The sequence below is a fragment of the Alosa alosa genome, chromosome 4 (assembly GCF_017589495.1).
Source record: "Alosa alosa isolate M-15738 ecotype Scorff River chromosome 4, AALO_Geno_1.1, whole genome shotgun sequence".
NCBI classification, from domain to species: Eukaryota; Metazoa; Chordata; class Actinopteri; order Clupeiformes; family Clupeidae; genus Alosa; species Alosa alosa.
The window spans coordinates 34,641,068-34,665,908 of NC_063192.1; the positions used below are offsets into that span (position 1 = coordinate 34,641,068).

The 24,841-nt window shown below is 43.0% G+C and overlaps 1 pseudogene; it reads right to left on the reverse strand.

The window, feature by feature from the left end:
- Positions 1-13,773: 13,773 nt before the first annotated feature.
- Positions 13,774-24,841, reverse strand: part of LOC125293358 — a 42,523-nt pseudogene continuing 31,455 nt past the window's right edge.

Below are 24,841 nucleotides of genomic sequence, written 5' to 3' on the forward strand. Positions count from 1 at the left end.
TTTGTTGTAGAGGTGAAGGATTAACAGGGAAAAACTCTGCAAACAGCTGCATCTACTGACAAGGTAATGTTTCACGATTCTCGCGAGATTTGTCGGGCCGCCGGTCTTGGAAGTTGCATGGCTGGTTTTCCCCGTAGCGACTCGCTACGTCTACTGTATGCTGTATAGCTATACTAGGTGAACGTTTTGCCTATTACAAGTTTGTTTAGCATCAAATTGGCTTCGTAAAGGTTATATTGCATAGTGTACCACTCTAACAAAACCGGTGTTAGAGTGATGTAATTATTTTTTGTAATATATTATTTTATAACTCAGTGTGTGACTGTGTGTGTGTCTGTATGTGAGTGTGCGTACAAACGTGTGTGTGTACACATGTGCGTGTGTGTTTGTGGTGTGTGTGTACACCGTGTGTGTGTATGTGTGCATGTGTATGTGTGTACATGTGTGTGCATGTATGTGTGTGTGTGCATGTGTGCATGCACGCTGAGTGGTCACCCTTCTCTGAGAGACAGAGGCCACATTCCTGCCCATCATTCATTAACTACCCAGCAGCAGCGGTTCCCACGGCCCGGACCACCAGAGAGGAGGGAGATCACACTGGACACCAGAGAGGAGAGAGATCACACTCTCGAAGTGGACACTGTAAGGTCAGCTGCTACGTCATGTAGTCCTGACCGGTTTCTCTGAGAGGAGATTGTAAGGTTAGCTTGGAGCTACGTCATGTGGTCCTGACCGGTTTCTCTGAGTGGTCACTGTATGCTCAGCTGCTAGCTACGTCATGTAGCAACATATCTCCATAGTTACAATATCTGCTCTAAATGCTCCGATATACATATAAAGAAAAATGGCATTGTTACAAACAAATGGCATTGTGGCACACACACACACACACACACACATGGATGCACGCACACACACACACACACACGCACGCACACACACACACACACACACACACAACCACGCACACACACGTATGCACACACACACACACGCACACACACGTATGCACACACACACACACACACACACACACACACAAACACATACTCACGCACCTGTTGCTACACCAGCTGTGTTTGAAATGGCACCTTTACCTGTGTGCTTATGCAATGGCCAATTCTGCAGCACCTGCCATATTTGTCCAACGAAAGCCACAACCTAAACATGCCTCTGGCAGCCAGAGACAACAGCAGATCACAGCAACAGCATTACACTGAAGATGAAAATATGCACACAATCTAAGTATGACCTCACCAATTTCACAATATCATGCATGTGTTTGTGTGTGTGTGTGTGTGTGTGTGTGTGCACGTGTGTGTGCACATGTGTGTGTGTGTGTGTGTGTGTGTGTGTGTGTGTGTGTGTGTGTGTGTGTGTGTGCACATGTGTGTGTGTGCACATGTGTGTGTGTGTGTGTGTGTGTGTGTGTGTGTTGTGTGTGTGTGTGTGTGTGCATGCACATGTGTACCACCAGAGAGGACACCATCACACTGGACACCAGAGAGGAGAGAGACCACACTGGACACCAGAGATACCCCACAGGAGAGCATATACCTCAGAGAGGAGAGAGACCACAAGCAAACCCACAGAAAACTATAGATATCTATGACATCTATTTCTCTTTCACAATATCATAACATTCCTGTTCAACATATACACATACACTCACGCAAACACACACCCACGCACACACATACACACACCACCACTGACTGGGTAACAGAAGCTCAGGACATCAAACCAGTTGCTGTGATGTGCTATGTCCACCAGAGGGCAGTGTTGCAGAGCCCAAAGGTGCATCATGCTGAATAACAGTACTGTTATCTGCTTTCTTCCTCTGTTCTGAGGATGTTCTCATGCTCATCGCTGCCAGAGGAGGACAGATGAGCAGGGAAACACAAGAGCATCCTGTGTCTTTCGACAAGGCTCTCAATTAGGATATGTGGCTACAAGGCACCACCTGTTTTTTTAGACAAGGCTCTCAAGTAGGATATGTGGCTACAAGTGTTACTGTTATCATGTTATCACCCCCCCCCATGTCATGAACTGTTGTGAAGTTACATTAGGTATTTAAATTAAATAATACCCACTGTAAAATATCACTATTATTCCTTTGAAACCTAGGCTATTTTCAGTGTAATTTTACTATTAAGCTCTTCGGTCATTGTAAGGGCCATCTATTATGCTAGGCTATATAATTTGCAAGACAGTATAGGCTACCCATATCTGGGAAAGTATGATGTGATCATACTATATCTTATGCCAGCCTTTATGTCAAGGAAAAGTACTTTGTGTCTCATGATTGTTGCATTCATGTCACCTAAAGTATGATAAATAGTTGAATTTCCCCTTGGGGATCAATAAAGTATCTATCTATCTATCTATCTATCTAAATATCTAAAGCAAAGTTGATCTGTGCATGCCATGATTTTGATTCGTTGATATGGAAACCAAGTTCATTATTTTGGTACTTGTGGCTTTAGCATAATTCCTGTAACCACTGAGTCATGTAGCTATAGATGCAAAGAGGTAAAAGCTGTAAAACTGCTGTAGAACTGTAGAACTGCTGTAGAACTGCAACTGCTGTATAGAACTGCTGTAGAACTGTAGAACTGCTGTATATAACTGCTGTAGAACTGCTGTAGAACTGCTGTGTAGAACTGCTATATATAACTGCTGTAGAACTGCTGTGTAAGAACTGCTGTAGAACTGTAGAACTGCTGTAGAACTGTTGTATATAACTGCTGTAGAACTGCTGTAGAACTGTAGAACTGCTGTATATAACTGCTGTAGACCTGCTGTGTAGAACTGCTGTATATAACTGCTGTAGAACTGCTGAACTGCTGTAGAACTGCTGTAGACCTGTAGAACTGCTGTAGAACTGCTGAACTGCTGTGGAACTGCTGTATATAACTGCTGTAGAACTCCTGTAGAACTGTAGAACTGCTGTATAAAACTGCTGTAGAACTGCTGTATATAACTGCTGTAGAACTGCCGTAGAACTGCTGTGTAGAACTGCTGTATAGAACTGCTGTATATAACTGCTGTAGAACTGCTGTATATAACTGATGTAGAACTGCTGTAGAACTGCTGTATAGAACTGCTGTAGAACTGCTGTAGAACTGCTGTATATAACTGCTGTAGAACTCCTGTAGACCTGTAGAACTGCTGTATATAACTGCTGTAGAACTCCTGTAGAACTGCTGTATATAACTGCTGTAGAACTCCTGTAGAACTGTAGAACTGCTGTATATAACTGCTGTAGAACTCCTGTAGAACTGTAGAACTGCTGTATATAACTGCTGTAGAACTGCTGTCTACTGCTCTCTAATTGAAAGTAATTTTCACTGGCCCGATGATTTTACTTTTTCTACCCACAGTATGACTCATATCCATTTGATATTTGTTCAAAAAAAGATCATATTTATAAAATGTTGTATTATATTATACTATACTTTAACAAGGTGTCTAATTTGTTCGCACGTTCACACATACAGTGTGTGCAAACATTTTTATAAACGTGACAGGGTCATCTTTGTAGTAAGTTGTTGTGTTGCTAATAGACCTTCTCAAAGTAAATGGTTACACTAAAATAAGGTGCTACATTGAAAAGAAAAGTTCAGGCAGTCTGCCAAGAGACCTGCCCCTGCCGGGCATTGGACCATTAAACAACACAATGATCCAAAACATACAGCCAAACAAGGCAAGAAATGGTTAACAGGTGTCAAACAGACCTGGAGTCAGTGTCCACTCTGAGGTTATTGTGGAGATGACAGATTGGGAAAAAATGTCCTTAAAATTGTGTTTCCTGATGCACTCTTCTCCAGTTCCTCCTGGATCTCGCTCTGTTGGATAATTTCATGTTACTATTGAATACGACTCTGTTGGATAATTTCATGTTACTATTGAATACGACTCATATGGCACATTAACCATTTCCTTTCCCCAACATGTCACATTTTTGTCTGACTTCTCTGGCTCTAGAGGATCTCACAAAGGACACATTGAACCATTTCCTTTCTCAACAATGGAGATTTTTGCTCATACCCTGAAAACAAATCAGTATGGGGTCTCCATACTTGACTTCATTAAAGAAAATGTAGATTTGCATGACTTCATCAGCCAGTGTGGTGGTGGGTACCATGTTTTTAACAACAGAGATAGCAATCCCTCTGCAATGCACTGCAGCTTCACTCAGTACTTCTTTCATGTTCTCACATACAACATGCAGCATTCAACATACTGCAGCTCTTCCCAGCCTACTGTGCACTGTGCTACCTTGTCACTGCTACATTTGCCATCATGAAAACCTACAGATCTACTGTCTCCACTAGAGTGCAGCGTTGTAGAGTTGTAGAGTGGGTCACTTGGAATGCAGAGGTGCATCCCGATGTAATTGGGCAGGGATTAGAGGCAGGTTTTTAACACAGAGCTGATATGACAGTGAAAGTATTCATCAGTAGGACATCAGCAGTGACTACATCACAGATCAACTGCATATCAACATGGGTGCTTTTCTTGGTGAGTACATCTACAACTTTTACATTCACTACACAGTTGTATATAATATTGGCCAGGCTACAGACACCTGTCCCACGTCACTTTGATTATAACTTTACATTGTTTGACTTTGTAACGTTTCATATTTCCTTTATATTTTGATTTTAACCTTTCTAAAGAGGCAAGTAAAAGAGGCAAGTAATTGCTCCTTCAGTTTTTAGGTTAATTTTAACAATGTATACCACATTCACAAAATATACACAAAACATATACAACTGTGACATCACAATAGAGCCGTTAAGCAATTAGAATCCTATGGAAGGTGTTCAGCCCACCTGGATCAACTGCCAGTCTCAGGCTTTAAGCATACAAACTGGCCCAATTAAGACTACACATCCTGTTCAACTGCTTCCTCTGCCAAAAACTGTTTCAAAATAAAAGTCCTCACTACAATATTTCACTGTTAAACAATTTAACCCTTTAAACTACTGAACTTTTTAACTGTTCAGCCATTGTAACTGTTACTTGTCATCAACTATGACTCCTACCCACTGTAGCTAGTTAGCATGGTTAGCACAGTTAACATGTTAGCATTGTTAGCATTTTTAGCAAAACTGCTAAAAATGATTAGCTAAGTTAGCTAAGTCACATGGTTAACATAGTTAGCATGTTAGCATGCTAGTTAGCATAGTTAGCATAACTACTACAAATTATTAGCTAGGTTAGCTAAGTCACATGGTTAACATAGTTAGCATTTTAATATTGTTAGCATGCTAGTTAGCATAGTTAGCATAACTCCTAAAATGAATAGCTAAGTTAGCTAAGTCATATGGTTAACATGTTAGCATTCTTAGTATTTTAGCATAACTGCTATAAATCATTAGCTAAGTTAGCTAAGTCACATAGTTAGCATTGTTAACATAGTTAACAGCATTAACATTATTAACATTTTTTAAAAAACTGCTTGAAAACATTAGCTAAATTAGCATAACTGCTAGCAAACAGTAGAGCCATTCCAACTGTCAGTTATCGTCAACTATCTACCTAAATAATTTAACCATTTAAACTATCCACCTATTTAACTGTTCAGTCATTCCAACTATATTAAACCTCATCTACCTAGCAACCAATATAGTTGTTGTTTTTGTATGTTTTTACTCTGTATGATATTTTACATCATATTTTTGCATTTGCATGCACTATATTTCCTTCAGGAAATGCTTTTCTAGTTACTTTTTCTGCTGTTATTGAATGTGTGTGTGTGTGTTGTCTGTATGCTACTGTGACCTTGAATTTCCCCTAGGGATCAATAAAGTATATCTATCTATCTATCTATCTATCTATCTAATCACAGCCCATTTACCCTGCATTCATTCCCGCTACATATGTACATCAGTAATTAGGATACACAACCCCATATGCCCACTGTAGAGGGCCGCAAAGCAAATGCAGAAGTGCCGTTCACCCTGTTACGAGTTGATGAACCACTGAAACTATTTTGGAAACATTATTTTAAGGTACAAAAAACTTTTTGGTGTTGCTTTAATGTTACTTCGGGAAACTGCGAGTAAGGGCCCGCGACCGCCTAAGCTGCTGAAGTGCTGCGAGGGCGCCGCAAATGAACTTCAGAAACAATATTTAAGCTCAGGATATTCAGACCTGCCCACCCTCCTGAAGCTCCCAATTAGCCACACCGGGCCTGTATAGCATAATGACTGTTGCACAATGCTTGCACACAATCGCAGTTCTATCTACCGTTTTCTTTCCGCGGTCATCATAGGTCAAATCAAATCCAAAATGTTTCCACACACCAGACTTATGTGACGCTGGTGCATCCTCCAACTCCATGCTGCCTTCCTTATCTCTCCCATTTTTACACGTGACCCGCAGCACTGCACACCTCCGCTTTCACGCGAAAGGAAAAAACTGTCTGAGGTCACATATGGGCATGAGGCTCCATTACGCCATGAACCGCCAAAACCGTACGATGCACACATGCCCCGAACCAAGACAAGCCAACCGAACGCTTCAGATTTTTTTTCATGAACCGTGCTATCCCGACCTAGTGGCATCCACCATGCAGCTGATCTCAAAAGCGACATTTTAACTGTACTTGAGGTATTTAGGAGGACAGAAGTTTTCAAAGACCAACTGGGAAGACACTTCTTTGCAGTCCCTAACTTTGACAGAAACATTCTGTCCAAGCTAAATCATGAGGAGTTATGGAAATGGATCAAACCAGCATGACCAGCTTCCTCAGATGGTCACGCCAGCATATCCAGCTGGTGGTCCAACCAGCTACACCAGCAAAGACCAGCAAGAGCTGGAAGAAAACCAGCAAAGACCAGCTAAAACCAGCCAATAGCCGCGGATAGGCAGCGGAACGGTGGCAATGCTAGCGTAACGCTAGCGTTGAGCAAGCTGAGCGTTGAACTTGGTTCAACTCTCAAAGCGCAACGTGAGCGTATTCAATTGACAAACGGTTTGTGTTGCTTAGGAACGAGGTAAAACTTATTATGGTCTGAGCGTTGCGTTACGTTTGCCGCTGCCGCTTGCCGCTGGCTAATGTGATCCCCGACTAAGGATTTTATTTTAGGTGTAAGGTTAAATTTAGGTGTAGGCCTATTCAAATTTGACAAACAGTGGCAAATGGCTATAAAACAAACAATTGAACATTCATAAACAGCATTGCCCAGCTTTAAATGTTCAAGGGAACCAAGTCCACCAGGAATATTCACTTGTTTGACCAATTTGATCATACTTCAGGCTTTATGCTCAATATCATATGCTCAAGAATAATTATTTATGAAGCTAGCGAAGCGGTCATATAATGATTGTCAAAGTTTTTTTTTTTTTTTCCCCGTCATCTACTTCCTGAATTTTTGGTCAACGATACCCGGGACACCGAAACACCGGTGCACATGAAATTTGGCAGGTATGTAGCCCCACTAGACTTTTACGGAAAAATTTCGTTTTAGTCCCCCGGGGCCACTCCCCCCCGTGCTGGGGCCCCGAACCGCAAAAAAGCAGTTTTTCCTAAATAACTACCTGAACCGTGGCACTGAGGATGAAGAATCTTTTATGGTATGTTGGTCTCAAGGGCCCACATCAACCTGGCCCATAATCACTCATTTGTGATTTGCACCTCCTCGGTAAAAAATGAAAATGCAATATTATTCTGCTTTAATCGCCCCTATCTTCAGTTAAGATGTTCAGAACTGCACCAAATTTTATGTGTATGATTGACCTGGCATTCTCTGGGGGTATGCCAAGTTTCGCATACAATTTCATCCATGGGGGTCTAAAAAATTAGGTTATGTGTACATTTAGTGACTATACACTCATTGGCCTGTAGATGGCGGTGCACACATATACACATGCACACACACACACAGGCACGCATACTACCATATTAGAACAGCCGATACATAATTACAAATTCAGTAGGATTAAAAGAAAAAGCCAAAAATATTCATCATCATCATCATGGCTGCATTTCCAGTATTGGCTTATAAGTAGTCGTTTGTCCACTAGATGATGATCGTTGCAGTGAGATCGAATTTTATTGGAAGTTAAAAGTGGGTTGGAAAAACAATGGACGCTTCCTACAAGGACTGTAATTTACCGCAGAGAACGTCTAATAAGGATAGGACGATGTTCACATGAAATGTAATTCCCGCCAGCATAGCCTATTGACAATTTTGTAAATGGGCCTACCTTATAAGCCTACCTGCTTTCTTAACAGCTTTCTATAAGGATCTAGTTTGTTAGTTACATTTTTGTCATTACATTTTGCATTTTTGCATTTAGAATAGCCAGAGCGTGGATATCTCAATCGGAAAATTAAACAATATCAGGTGCCTATGGACTAGGCTGGGTAGTGCCCGCTATTTATTTTTTGATTTCTTAAAAGATTGAGCTGGTGAAAGCCAGACTAGCCATGGACCTCAGTTACAATGCAAGGGAACATGAATCAGCCTATATTTGCACGAACAATAACGGACAACAGCTCTTCAACTTTGGCCCGTTAAAATGTGTATGAACAGTCTATCGACGCATTTCATCAAGGCCCATTTGGACATGTCAGTTATTTGCACCACTGGTTAGATGTAAAACAGCATTTCGTTTCAGACTACTGTTACTTAATTTGTGCATTAACAATAACGTTTCAGACTACTGTTACTTAATTTTTGCATTGACAATAAAGTATCAAATGAACTAAAGATGACTAAAATCTTATGTAGAAGAAGAAACATTCACAAAAAATCCATCCATCCAAACCTTTGTTTTTGATAGCTGTTGAAAACGGCATGGAACTGACAGAGATGTTTTTGTTTATTAATTAATAAATAAATAAATAAATAAATAAATAAATAAATAAATAAATAAAATATAACATTATGCTGATACCTTTTGCTTTTCCCAAATACAATGTAGCCTACAGGTGTAAGTGACCTTTCATCAATCCAGTTGCAATGGATGAACTGTGATGAACTGATTGTTTAGAGATTTTAAAGGTTTTATAACAATGCTACATCTTCTTTGGCTATTCTACACTCTATTCACCTTTTCAGCACCAGTAGGCTACTTTCTGTGCAGCCACACACACGCACTTAGGCATGCCAAACAAGCATACACAAAAGTTTCAAGAGTGGGGGATGGAGTAAAATATGGAGACAAATTGAAGTGTGATTTATTTTCGCGGAACGGATGTACAGGACTGAGCAGCGGTCATATTTTGTACCGCTATGCGGTACATCTAGTTATCACTGGTTTGACAGTTGGGACTTCTGTTGTTGTTTGGTGAGGTGCTGTCCCTAGTGTGCTGCGTGTCCACATGCATATGTGTTTGCTGTGGTGTGGCGAGAGAGAAGAGAAGATGACGATTGCCACTGTATAACTAACTTGATTTATTTTTGAAAATTGACTAGCAACATGCTGTCATATAACAATTGTTAAACTACTACACTGACAAATTTCGATCTGGCACCATCAATGAAAGAAACCTATACTTATAAAGTCAAAAGATTACTAAAATGATTACTAAGACGTGGCTCTTTAACTGTATACTGTAGCTCTTTAACCAAAGTTAATGTGACCTTTTTGTAGGCCTACTTTATCAAATCCGCCTTTTCCAAATACTCATGACTCATATCCTGTTTTTGTTTTTTTGGAAAAGGGAACACACAGGACTTAAGGGGGAACTTTTCTGTTCTTGCGAAACTCAACTGTCACATTGTATACGAGTTGTTATGAAAACAGGCTGTCCTGATATTTGTTGTCATGATGTGAACTCCAGCTATGGACGATCTTATGTATCTATGCAATTGTTCTCCAAGTTGAGGGACTAACAAATTCCAACAAATCCGGTAATATGAGTCTTACACCCCTGATATAGTGTTCATCACCGGGTAAGTGACTGGTGGCTTTGGTTGTTCAACAGTTGCATAAGCACACTGATAAGCACATTTATTTTCAATGGCAGTGGTAGCCTGCTGGCACTGAGATCTTAGGCAGTGTAGCCTAGTCAGTGATGTTACACATTACACTAGTGATGTCCAGATTATAAAAGCCGGCAAAGTTTTTTTCATGAAGCTTAAACATATCTGCTCCATTAATAATCCTAGGTCTAGGTCTAGTGACGCCCTGTACACTGGGGCAGCTTCACCTTTAACCACCATGTTTTCGACCTGTTGACCCTGTCTTGAGCCCTCAGGGTCACTGTTCTGGAAGATACGGTTGGCCCTTCAGAAAAAAGCATGGGTCTAGGAGACATTGCACCCCTCTGTGCCTATAGTGCCAGTTAGCTGATGCCCCCACCTGAGTCCGTTTCTGTCAGTTAATCTGTTTGTCACCCGGTGCATGTGTATCTGTAAGAGTTTATTTTATAATTATTAATGAGTCTGTTTCTGGACCCGTCAAATGTGCCTGAGAAAAAGTGTTTCTCAGAGTGCAACTGTGTCTGTGGGCTTGTGTGTCTGAGAGCATGTGAGAGTGTGTCTATTGTTTTCAAAATAAACTCCTACACCCTCTCCCTACCTAAGAAAATCATCATAAGAGGAAATAAAACATCAGAAATCCAGATATGGAATCCAAAAAAGCCAGAAGTGGGTCTTTCAGTGGGGAACTAGGTGTGCTAGTGAAGAGAAAGTAAAGTTTATTGTTTATTATTTGGAATAATGTTGATTGCTATGTAAACAGGAATATGCTCATGTGACATTTTACTTGCTTGTAAATAGGTTAAACTGTATGAAATTCCATGAAAACCAGAGGATGTCAGGTCAATCATACACATGAAAATTGGTGCAGTTCAGAAAGCTATACAGTGATTAGTGTTACTTCTTCATTGGTTGAACTTCAATACCCATATTTCAGTTTTTGTTCAATCGCTAACAAGCGCTTACCCATACTTCAGATACTTTTTCTAAACTCTTAACACAGACTCCCACCTACCAAACACAATTGGCCAAATGGATAATTTTCTTCTCAAAAACACATTTTGTTAAATATATACTAACACGTCTTTCTCTGCACACACTAACTTTACCAAAACATTGGAAATCTGACTCAAAATTAAATTATTATGTCAAAGAATAACACTTGTTTCACTTCACAAGTACATGCAGTCAATCAAAGTATACCAGGTTTCAAAATACTGGCTATTGTTGACATTACAAAAACGGCATAGACTTTTATGTTTCAGTTTTACAGGTATTTGCATGCAATCTATCACTAAATTTCTTGGTTGGGAACTGTATGTCCACATGTAATGTTCACATTCAAAAGCATTCCAGTAAAAAGCAAATCAGTTTTTTTACTGTTTACTACAGTATGATAGAACAGAAAAAGTTTTACAGTGTTGCTTACAGTGAACAAAATATCCATGAAACACGCAACAAAAAAAAACAACAGCAAAAAGCCCAGATAAAAAGGGGACTAAAAAGCACAAAATTACTGTATCTAATCTCTGCGATCTTCATGGTTAGGCCACATGTTTTCATCAACATCGCATCTGATATTGTGTCCAAGGCGATGCACCTGGGATAAAACCGCTTGGTAGCAGAAGCAGAGGTTTTTATACTGTATCAAGGTTTAGAATATTGTTTTTGCTATTGTGGGATGTTGTGTGTTAAAATGTGAAAATACTGCAAAAACAATCCCCTTATTTTGTTGGGAGGTATAGCTTGTTTGTTAATAAAATGTAAGCATTGTGGAAATGTGTTCTGACTGCATATTGTGTGAAAACGACATGAAATGTGTGTATGGTATGGTCACAAAAGACCGATACTGTGCTAATTATGTTTAGAGTTTTGAAAATGTGACAACTGGTTAGACAACGCTTGTTAGCGACTGAAAAAAACTAACATGGAAATATGTTGTGTTGATGAGATTAAAAGGTAGAGACATTTGCTTACATGTAATGTATCCCCAGTACAATATCCATGTTATAAAGGTGCTATTTTTATATATACCAAAATGTTTTTAAGATGTGTGTTGATTCACAATGAGAATAAGTGGAAAAAATGTTACATTTAAAAGTCCAGAGCCTATATTTCATATACCAATTACTGATAACTGGTAGTGTGGTATAAACCCTCCAACACCGAGTGAGCACCGATGACCCCTTATTGAGGTTGTGTGTCAATTAATGCGACACGTCACGAACGCTTCATACAAATGCGAGCTCCGTGTGAGTACACCTGTAAACAAATCCATGCATAGGCTGCGTCAGAACCTCTCCTCCGCTAGGCAGAGTGAAGTTTGTCCTAAAGCTGAGTGCAGTATTATATATACACCCTAATAACTCACTCCAAGGGGGAGTGGGTAGGGATTAGTTTCGGATAGGCCCTAAATATGCCAAGACTAGAGCGGTAGGGAAAACAGACTGGTGACACTCCCATAGGAGATCATGGAAAAAAATGACAGGGCTTTTCCATGCCAGTTTTCAAGGTTATGGAGACTATGAAAGTTCCTAAAAATGCCAATCACTTGGTCAGTGGTCAATGAGTTCCTAGATCCTGCCCTCCAGCATTCGGTATTGCATCCTTCTGGTTTTTAGGAACTATTGAGGCGCACATGAACCACATGACTGCATGGCGGCCAAGTCTATGGCTCTGATCCTTCAACCAGCTCTGGAAATATTGGATATCATCATGTGCCAACACAATTGTGGCACACAAGTCAATGAAAGTTCTGCGTTTCTTTTGGGAAGGATTGTAGTTTAGGTACCTGATATTACTAAAAATGAATGGATTACCAGCCAGCAAATACCAAATATGCCTTCACTATATTTGACCATTCTTCAAACTAATTTGTTCTGACGGAAGGCCTTTGCAGAGTGAGTCCATTTTCCATGCAAAATTGTCAGATGATTGAAAAATAAATATAAGCTTTTTCACATCAATCATTTTAGAATTCCCCCCTCCAATAGCACAATACAACACAGACACAAAAACAGTAAGATTGGAGTAGTCACACCAACACCTCTACAGGCCACACACACACACACACAAGAATGGCACACAAATGCTGCAACTTGCCAAAGTCTGAAAGATAAAGTTTTATTCTCGTTCCTTTTCCCACTGGTGACATACACACACACACACACGTCAGTCAACAGAAGAGATGAACAGATGAAAACGGAGAAGAAAAAGAGAGAAGAGAGGAGCTGCTCGGTCAGAGAAGAGGCAGACGACTCCACTCCGCTGTCCCACTGAGCAGCAGCCGTATCTGGGACCAATCTGGCCCACATGTGGCTGAGACCCGGTTCTGATGCGGCTCACGTGCGGCTGAGCGTAGCTGAGCCTCAGGTCATGTGATAAGCAGGCAGACGTGTCAGTCACGCCTCCTGAGCAGATTATGTGTACATAGAGATTCCTTCAGTGGACAGACATGAAAGACCATAAAATATGAATCATCATAATGCATTATCGTGAAATATGTTCATAAAATACATCATTAAACATTCGTAAAACATGATCGTAAAACCTAATCAATAAAATAATCATTATCAATAAAATATGATCACTCTGTATCACATTATAGTGTAAACAAAACTGTAAACCAAACGTTAGCAGGGCCATGGGCCTTCAATGAGTGTGTGTGTGTGTGTTTTAGCAGGGCCATGGGCCTTCAATGTGTGTGTGTGTGTGTGTTTTTTAGCAGGGCCATTGGCCTTCAATGTGTGTGTGTGTGTGTGTGTGTTGTGTTTTAGCAGGGCCATGGGCATTCAATGTGTGTGTGTGTTTTAGCAGGGCCATGGGTCTTTAATGTGTGTGTGTGTGTGTGTGTGTTTCAGCAGGGTCATGGGCCTTCAATGTGTGTGTGTGTGTGTGTGTGTTTTAGCAGGGCCATGGGCATTCATTGTGTGTGTGTGTGTGCATGTGTTTCAGTAAATACATACAAGGCAGTCTATGTAAGTGTGTGTCCTGTGTGTGTGTGTGTGTTCTTCAAGTGTGTACATGTTCCTCTGTATACGTGTGTATGTGTGTGTGTTTATGTTTGAGTATGTATGTAAGAGTGTGTACATGTTCCTCTGTTTACAGTACGTGAGTGTGTGTGTGTGTGTTTATGTTTATGTGTGAGGTATGTAAACAAGTCAGCGGTGATTCCAATGCCCCCTTCAGTATTAAAAGGGGCGGAGCTTAATATTACCCCTAGCAGAGGAGGAGGGATCACATGATGCGATGATATCACAGGAGCACACCCACCCCGTCCCACACACACAAACATCACAGAAGTAAAAGTCTTATGACGCAAACAATAGTTAAGTAAACAGTGAAGAACAAAATGAAAGTAAACTACAAATGATGATGTCATCAGTTGCTAAATTGCTCAAAGATACAGTATCTGTCAACTCAAGATTAAGATCTCATATGAGTCCAGTGTCCCTCCACCAATAGGAAGCAAGTTGTCTGGCCATGTGACTGGCTAACAGGAAGTCCCTCCTCACAGTATTCCTTCTGATGACATGAGGGCCTCGAAATATCTTGTCACACAAACACACACACTGAAGCAGAGGGCTCTGTGTGGGATGTCTGCAGTTGGTCACTGGTGGGTGTGTGTGTGTGTATTCCACTCAGATGTCCGTCACCTCTGAGTAGTCATGAAAGCAGTGCAGAGCGAAGAAAATAAATAAATTGATAAATAAACGATTTGTCTCCATGTTGGATGATACAGCAGACTTGTTACCAAGGTAACCACAAGGTCAGCCAGAGAAGGGCCCTGACTGTTCTTTTGACATTCAAAAAAAAACTTCATTAAGACTGAAATAGGCCTGAATAAAGTCCTTAATAAAACTGAATTAGGCCTGAATTAAGACTCATTAAGACTGAATTAGGACTGAATTAAGTCCTGAATAAAACTGAATTAAGACTGAATTAGGGCTGAATTAAGATTCATTAAGACTGAAGTCTTTAAAAACAAATTAAGACTGAATTAGGACTAAATTAGGATTTAATGATAAAATGCATCCTCATCAGTGATCATGACCTTATTGTGACCTCTGACCTTATTCATCATGACCTTATTCTGACCTCTGATTTGGAGTGAAAAGATGTAAAGGGAGACAGGACGTGGGGAGTGGAAGGTCAAAGGTCACTGCTAGGATAAAAGGTGACGAAGGTCAAAAAATGCCATATGTTCAATTCTGTCTGCAAAGGTCATTACTGGGGCTGATGAGGAGTGTGTGTGTGTGTGTGTATATGTGTATGTGTGTGTGTGTGTGTGTGTGTGTATCTACATTTCAATGGCTTCACACACACACACACACTCACATACAGTATTCACATGAGATCTGTTTCCAGTACTGGCCTGTACCCTACATCCAACAGTAGCCGTGCACCTGTGTGTGGATAGGTGTGATAGCACAGGGCAGTGTGTGTGTGTGTGTGTGTGTGTGTGTGTGTGTGTCTGTGGATAAGTGTGATATCACAGGGCAATGCTTGCATCTGTGTACGTGTGTGTCTGCGTGTGTGTGTGACACTGGGTCTTGAGAGAGGTTTAGAACTCAGGGACGAGCTGCTGGCTAGGTAACTGTGTGTGTGTGTGTGTGTGTGTGTGTGTGTGTGTGTCAGTGGCATGGCTCTTGGAAAAGGCCGGTGTAGAACTCTGGTTCCAGCTGCTGGCTGCGGTATCTCTGGGCGATCTCCGCAATCTTCTGCTTCCGCCTCACGTGGGGGGGGCTGTACGAGTCACTCTCCAGACGCCGCCGACGACACACGTTCACCACCGTCTGACGCACCAGAGAGCCTAAACCACACACACACACACACACACACACAGTACACTTGAATTTGTGGATCCAGTCAAATACTGTATGCTACAATACACTAGAGTAGACTGTGGATGAGATCTTCAGGGGTGTGTATGAGACTGTGTGTGTGTGTGTGTGTGTGTGTGTGTGTGTGTGTGTGTGTGTGTGTGTGTGTATGTATATATATATATATATATATATATATATATATATATATATATATATATATATATATATATATATATATATATGTTTGTGTGTGTGTGTGTGATTAGTTGCTAATGTTACACACATCCTGAGACACTCTTACCCAGAGCTCTTCTGCTGACCACCATGCCGTCCACTAGGGGGAGGCCCAAACTGAACTTGCCAGCAGCAGCGCTTCTGTGGAGTCTGATCCGGAACAGGCCGGTTTTGAGGGGGTGAATAAACACAACAGGCACGTCCTTCTCATAGAACACGGACCTGCACAATCAGAACCAGAGGAACCACACGTTACAGCTGTGTGTGTGTGTGTGTGTGTGTGTGTGTGTGTGTGTGTGTGTGTGTGTGTGTGTGTGTGTGTGTGTACCTGCAAGATGAGCTGCTGTTGCCACTAGTCTCTAGACCTGTGCTCGTCTCTGCCAGTAACTCTGCCATGGGGAAGTTCTCTGCCACACACACACACACACACACACACACACACACACACACACACACACAGACACAGACACAGACACAGACACACACAGACACACACACACACATACACACACACACACAGACACACACACACCAGTTAACCCTTAGGACCGATTGACGCAAAGTGCGTCAAAAAACACACCCTTTCTTCTCTGTTACATTGCTACGCGACTGTTCACCGCAGTGAGATGAAACTTTTATTGCATGACAGAGAAGAAGTGGGGCTTTCCAAAGAGACTACGCACTTGATCAAGTATGAAAATTTTAAAAAAATCATGAAATTAAATCAAATTGCATCACATTTACAGTCTATACTTCTCTGCGTTCACCTGCGCACCCATTACTCTCGTTTGAATTGCTCGCAAACCCGTAAACGCATAGATATGGCAAGCTTATCAGATGAAAGAGGAGACACAGGGCTACCCATTGGTACCATGTATATCGATCCTTCTGGCTTATAAAAACAGACAAAGTGACTGCAAACTATTAACATCATGTACACAAACCAACGCTGCACACCCATTACTCTCGTTTGAATTACTCGCGGACCCGTGATCGGATAGATATGCCACATATGTCAGATGAAAGAGGAGACACAGAGCTATCATTTGATACCAAGTACATCCTTCTGGGTTATAAAACAGACGAAGTGACAGCAAAATAATAACTTCATATAGCTGGACTTACCCCACGTTTTTGTCTGTTTTTGTGGCAAAGCATGTCTATAATCCAATGCTATCGTGTGTTTCTCTATGGCAAAGCATGTTCATAATCCGGTTTTGAGATCCTAGCAAATTCCTGCATGGCATCCAATTCAAGGCTCACATTGCATCCCAATTTGTTCAACAAAGAAACATCTTTTTTGCCTTTGCTTTGTTCATGGCAATGCAGTAAAAAGTTGAGAATCATTATGAGTGCACACCACACATGCTAACACGCAAACTTGGGTCAAGTCAGGTCAGATCAGTTCGTGTCACAGATATGGAGCGCAGAAAGGTCATTTTTCATCACTAAATAAAAAATGGCATTTATTTCCGTAAATCACACACCACATATTTCTGTAAATTGCTCAGCCCCAGAGTATCCCAGCAACATGGCAATTATATTGCCCGATTCAGGACAGTCTGCCCTACACACACATGAAATGCATGAAGAGCTATGAGCTTGCTGTGGTGAGATACATGTCGAAATATAAGAATTTTTAAAATATACTTTTTATATTTTAATTCTTTAAAAATCAAAATAAAATCAATGCTAGTACTAATACATGAAACGATGGCAGATCTGGATAGCCTAGTCTCTGCTGAAAAAAAACAATATATAATATGTGTGTGTGGCACTTACAATGACCAGAATAAATCCTTATGAATAAAGGTAGTGAAAATGCCCTAAAAACAGCTTAGGGTTCTAAGGGTTAAAGAGGCACAAGAAAAGAGGGATAAGACATAGATGGCAAAACAGAGGAGCAAGGGATCACAGAGAGAGGGAGGAGAGGAGAAGAAAAAGGAGGAGAAGAGAGGAGAACACAAGAGAGAGAGGAGAAGAGAGGAGAACACAAGAGGAGAAGAGAGAACACAAGAGAGAGGAGGAGAAGAGAGGAGAACACAAGAGGAGAGGAAGGAGGATAGTTGTGTCTGTATTGTTTGTGTGTGTGTGTGTGTGTGTGTGTGTGTGTGTGTGTGTGTGTGTGTCTCACCGATGTCGTCGTAGCTCTCCACCCAGGCCAGCAGCACCTTGGTCTCTGGGCCCAGCGGGTGGACGGGCCGAGACGAGGGCGTCCGTCTTACCCTCATGCCCGGGCTCTGAGATACACACACACGCACGCACGCACGCGCACACGCACACGCACACGCACACGCACACGCACACACACACACACACACACACACACACACACACACACGCACACGCGCACACACACACATACACACACACACACGAGCGCACGCACACACACACACACACACAGAGTTATTCCACCAAAGCATGCAGACAGGAGTGGAGAGAGCGTAAGCTGTCAGGGATGCACTGGTTGGGAAATTTTGGGGCGATATGTTTTTGTTTGTTTGTTTACTGGATCTCTGGGGCGATATGTTTTTGTTTGTTTGTTTACTGGATCTCTGGGGCGATATGTTTTTATTTGTTAGTTTACTGGATCTTTGTTGTTAATTACACCCCTTGATAGAGTGGAAACAACAATATTCATGAAAGAAAATAACTGAAACATTTTGAAGTCATAGTGTGACATTTACCTTTTGCATAACTAATGCACAATAACAGATAAACATTAGTAAACATTAGTTACATCAGTAACTAATCTGTTACAGTGGGTAACAGGGGTGTGTGTCTCACCCATTATATGTAACAGGTCTGTGTGTGTGTGTGTGTGTGTGTGTGTGTGTGTGTGTGTGTGTGTGTGTCTCACCCATTATAAAAGCTTCTCTCTGTGTGTGTATGCAAGTGTGTCTCACCCGTTGTAATAGGTGTGTGTGTGTGTGTGTGTGTGTGTGTGTGTGTGTGTGTGTGTGTGTGTGTGTGTCTCACCCGCTGAAACAAGTTCTCTGAATTGGAGGGGTGAAGATCCAGAGTAAGGCGGGGCTTTATGACATCAGCAGGAAGTTCAGTCTGTGGCTCCGCCTCCCCAGTGGAGTCACTGACCTCTGAAGACTCAGCTGTGAAACACACCGCAATATTAGCATGTGTGTGTGACTGTCATAAGTGTGTATGCATTCTGTTCATGTTAGTGCGTGTGTGTGACTGTCATAAGTGTGTATGTGTGTGTGACTGCCATAAGTGTGTATGCATTCTGTTCATGTGGGAAGTGACAATCTATGTTTGACTGCACTATTGGTCTGACTGCACTCTCTATATATGAGTAGGATGAAGACAATCTGTGTGTGTGTGTGTGTGTGTGCGTGTGTGCGTGTGTACACATGTGTTACCTGAGTGTTCTTTGAATGTGGGTAGGATGAAAGCAATCTCTGTGATGGCATCAGAGTAATACAGCACCTGCTTTTCACCATTAAAGCCCACTTCCCCACTGTCCTCTTCAGGAGAGGCATCATCTGACCAACACACACACACACACACACACACACAATACATGCTAAGAGTGATAACAGACACAGACAGTCTCAAATAAACATTAAAACATGTATACCACATGCTATGTCTTGCCAAGCACGTGCTACATGCCGATGCTTAGATGCTAACAGGTGCTGGGAGAACTCTGTCCAGGTGGGATAAGATGCTAACAGGTGCTAGGATGACTTTGTCCAGGTGGGATAAGATGCTAACAGGTGCTAGGATGACTTTGTCCAGGTGGGATAAGATGCTAACAGGTGCTAGAACGACTCTGTTCAGGTGGTATTACAGGGGGGCCATCACGTCTGGTGTAGCTAGTCCCATTGATCATAGTGGAAGCTAACGGAACGCTTCAGTTACACACCCTCTGTCATGTCAGTGTTAAAAATACAAGCTGTGGCCCCAGCCGTGACGCGACTGGCTGGGACACCTGCACTGTACGCCGGCGACCCGGGTTCGGCTTTCCGGATCCCACCGCAACCCTCTCTCCTATTTGCTTCCTGTCATTCTCCACTGTCTCATTAAAGACATAAAAAGCTTCAAAAAATATACTTAAAAAAATAAATAAAAAAATACAAGCTGTCTATGTGCTAGGATGACTCTGTCCAGGTGCTAACAGAACTCTGTCCAGGTGATATAAGATGCTAGCAGGTGCTAACAGAACTCTGTCCAGGTGATATAAGATGTTGGCAGGTGCTAACAGAACTCTGTCCAGGTGATCTAAGATGCTAGCAGGTGCTAACAGAACTCTGTCCAGGTGATATAAGATGCTAGCAGGTGCTAACAGAACTCTGTCCAGGTGATATAAGATGTTGGCAGGTGCTAACAGAACTCTGTCCAGGTGATATAAGATGCTAGCAGGTGCTAATACGCACTAGCATCCCCAGGTCTCACCTTGCTGCTGGCTCTCAGCATCTCCACTGAGACTGACGGACCAGCTGGAGTCCACATGACCTGTCCAGCCAGGATGCCGGCCAATCTCCACTGGCCAGCCCAGTGACATCACGAACTCCAGGAAGTGAGGGTGGACAGTCTCTGATGACTCAACATTCCGCAGAATCTACGAGGGACAAAAGGGTGTAGTAATTAATTACGTTAATATAAAACAGAGCGTGACAGGCTGAAAGAAAGACACAATAACACAGACATCAGAAAAATACACAGACTGTAAGAGTTATGTCTCAACATGTGTGCTGCTCTCTTAACCTGAAAGAGACTGATGGATCTATCTGAGGGTTTTAACTAACTGCATTCCATTTTTTTTTCCAGGTAGCTTAACTCCATTACTGCAACTTCATTCGGCTTTGGGTGATTAGCCAGCTTGGGCAGATAAGACCTTTTGTTAGGGCGTAGCCCTAGTTTGGGCAGATAAGACCTTTTGTTAGGGCGTAGCCCTAGTTTGGGCAGATAAGACCTTAAGATGAAGCCGGTGTGTGTGTGTGTGTCAAGGCCCCGCCCACTCCTCTCACCTCCTCACTGGTCTTTTGCCCCGCCCTCACGTAGAACACGAACACTGTGTCAAACGGTCGGCATGGCAAAAGGTCCAGGTAGGCGAGGTCCTGGGAGAAGCCGGACAGCTGAGTGTCCAGGGCCACCAGCTGGGGGGGCAGGCGGCTGTTCCCAGGGTCCTGAGGCTGGAGGTCAGAGGTCAACCCATCAAAACAAACAAACATCAAATCAAACAAACATCAAAACAAACATCAAAACAAACATCATGCGCATCAGGGCACAACCAGCAAAGGCACACAGCCCACACCTGTAGAATCTCTCTCCCTCAGCTTGGTCTTCACACACACACACACACACACACACACACACACACACACACACACACACACACACAGACAGACAGACACACACACACACACATCACTCCAGTCCAGGCAAACAGCAACAGCCTGCAAGTACTGTGTGTGAGTGTGCAGTTTGGAAGTCCTGGGCAGGTGCGGGGTGTGTGTGTGTGTGTGTGTGTGTGTGTGTGTGTGTGTACCTTGAGAGCCTCCAGTGACAGGAAGCCGAAGTGTGAGAGGAAGAGGCGTGCGGTCTGGAAGTCCTGAGCGGGTGAGGGGGGCGTGCACTCCCTCTGGGGGTCGGGGAAGACTCCGCCCCCAGCCCCGCCTCCCACCTCACTCTGACGCTCCACCGCCTGCTCGTACTCCAGCTGATGTGACATCGCCACGTTCAGATGCTCATGCTGCAACTCCAGCTACACACACATACACATACACACACACACACACACACACGTAGGCACACACACGTACGCACACACACACACACACACACACACACGCGCACACACACGCGGCACACACGCGCACACACACACACACAAACACGCGCACACACACGCACACATACACACACGCACAAATATAAACAGTCATAAAAACATGTTAAGGTTATTCCATGAGCATCTATTTTCCTTTATTGCTAGCAGCCTCTGAGATGAAGCTGATGTCACACAGCAGTCCGTCACACACGCGTGTGCTAGACGCCTCCCATCATATTCAGAGCTGCTTACACACATTTCCCGCTCCATTCTCCCATTACATCACACACACACACGCACGCACACAGACGCAGACACACACACACACACAGCCCAGCCCAAACACCAGCGCATGACGCACACTGGGGGGAGCATGGTTTAGTTTAGTAGAGGAGGTCTGGACGCTGACGCATCCCAACGTGTTATAGAGCGAGTGCACAACCCACCACCACAACTCCTCCCAACACCACCACACCTCCACCCAAACGGACGGAAAAACATAACTCACATAGGGGTCATTACACTTTCTCATGGCCGCAATGTCTATCAAAGGCTCCTGCTCCAACACACACACACACGCACGCCAGAATATGTCAGTCCAGAGATAGAAACGGGTTTTCAACATGTTCTGTGTGTACAAAGCCTTTCCTTACAGTGTGTGAGAACAACCGGTCAATCAAACAGCCTACAGATAGCACACTTCTATAAAGAGTCATATATAGTCCAATAATTCTTATATAAAGAGTTATATCTAATGAACAGTAATAATTCTTATATAAAGAGTTATATCTTAGGAACACTAATAATTCTTATATAAAGAGTTATGTCTTAGGAACACTAATAATTCTTATATAAAGAGATATATCTTATGAACAGTAGTAATTCTTATATAAAGAGATATATCTTATGAACAGTAGTAATTCTTATATAAAGAGATATATCTTAGGAAAACTAATAATTCTGTATGTCTGCATCTCTCTGCCTGCCCTCTCTGAGTGGTTCCCAGGGTGACGACCTTGTGCTGACCTCTGCTGTGAGGAGTTCGTGGAGATCGGGGATGCTGAGGTCGGCCTTGACCAGTGGGATCTTGTCCACGTCCTCCGGGAATGGCCGCCGCCGCACGCTGGGTCGTGACCCCACGTCACCTCGGGGCTGGGGACGGGTCTCGGGGGAAAAGATCTGCTCACACACACACATACACACGTCACCTCGGGGCTGGGGACGGCTCTCAGGGGAAAAGATCTGCTCACACACACACATACACATGTCACCTCGGGGCTGGGGACGGCCCTCAGGGGAAAAGATCTGCTCACACACACAGCTGGGGACCGGGGGCTGGGGGCCGGGTCTCGGGGAAAAGATCTGCTCACACACACACATACACCACGTCACCTCCGGGGCTGGGGGCGGCTCTCAGGGGAAAAGATCTGCTCACACACACACATACACATGTCACCTCGGGGCTGGGGACGGCCCTCAGGGGAAAAGATCTGCTCACACACACACATACACACGTCACCTCGGGGCTGGGGACGGCTCTCAGGGGAAAAGATCTGCTCACGGGGGACATGACCGTATATATGTGAGAAAGACACAAACTCACATAAACACAGGGGGCGCACATGACTGTATATATGAGAAAGACACTGGCTGTTTCACAAACTCACATAAACATACAGCTACATATGTCTACTCAGTATCACCAGAGGTGGAAAAGTCCAGCCATGTACTGTATTGGTTCTACCTGCACTAACACAGGTGATCTCACCAATCAGCTGCTCCACCTGGCTGAAGAGTTGTGCTAATTACAATCAGCTGGTTGAAGTGAATGGTTGGCACAGATATGTAATAGGACGCTTACTTTCTGAAGCTAGACTTTTCTACCTCGGAGTATCTCTCTCACACACACACACACACACACACACACAAAGCAAGGCACGTGTTATGCGCACACACACACACACACACACACACACACACACACAGCAAAGCAAAGCAAGTGTTATGCACATATGAATAGTTCAAAATACATGAGCAGATGAAATAGCTACTACAACTATTATACACAACTGTATACAACTATTATACACACATGTATACAACTATTATACACACATGTATACAACTATTATACACACCTGTATACAACTATTATACACACCTGTATACAACTATTATACACACATGTATACAACTATTAACAGGAAGAGAGGTGCAGTGGACTGCGGAGAGGTCATGACCCACCTTCTGATTGGCTCGCGCCCCTCTGGGCTGATGGAAAAGCTGCATGGTCCAGGCGTGGCGACCGGACATCCCTCTGACCAATATGGTAAGAGACGGACATGGATCTGACACACACACACACACACATTCACTCAACTGCAGTAGCTTGTTTACTCACAAAACTACAATACCCATCATTTTCACTAAACTAGAGTAACCAGCTATCTGACTGCAACTCCCAACTCATTAAACTACAACACCTACTGTTATCTGAACTACAATACCCAGCATGCTCGGTGGCACTCACTCTGTTCGTTGCCTAGCGGCTGCTCCAGCATGGCCAGGATGACCGAGTTGTCCAGCACAAAGTAGCGGAACGGCTGACAACCGTTGGCGTCCAGCCGCGAGTAACGCATCAGCCAATCCTCGTTCAGCAGGCTGCATGTGGAGGCGGGGCCACTGGGCGATGGAAACGCCCCCAACACCTGCATGATACTGCCAGAGCATCACAGATTATCACTGGTGACCATGGCAACAACATGCTTCATCACACACACAAACACTGCCACCTTGAGGATGCTGGTCAGCATGACAACCACCTCTGAAGAATCCCCAGCACAGCGATTCTACAGTCAATCAAATGAAAACCCTCCCTTTACTTATTCCTGATTGGCTGATATGGCTGATATGTCTCTTTCCTATGGTTAAACAAACAGTGAGGTGTGATGAGCAATCGCCTGTTGAACTAAGACGTATTAGACTGAAATCCCAGACTACTCCAAACATGTGAAAAGTGTGATGAGCCGGAGTACTTCAAAATAATA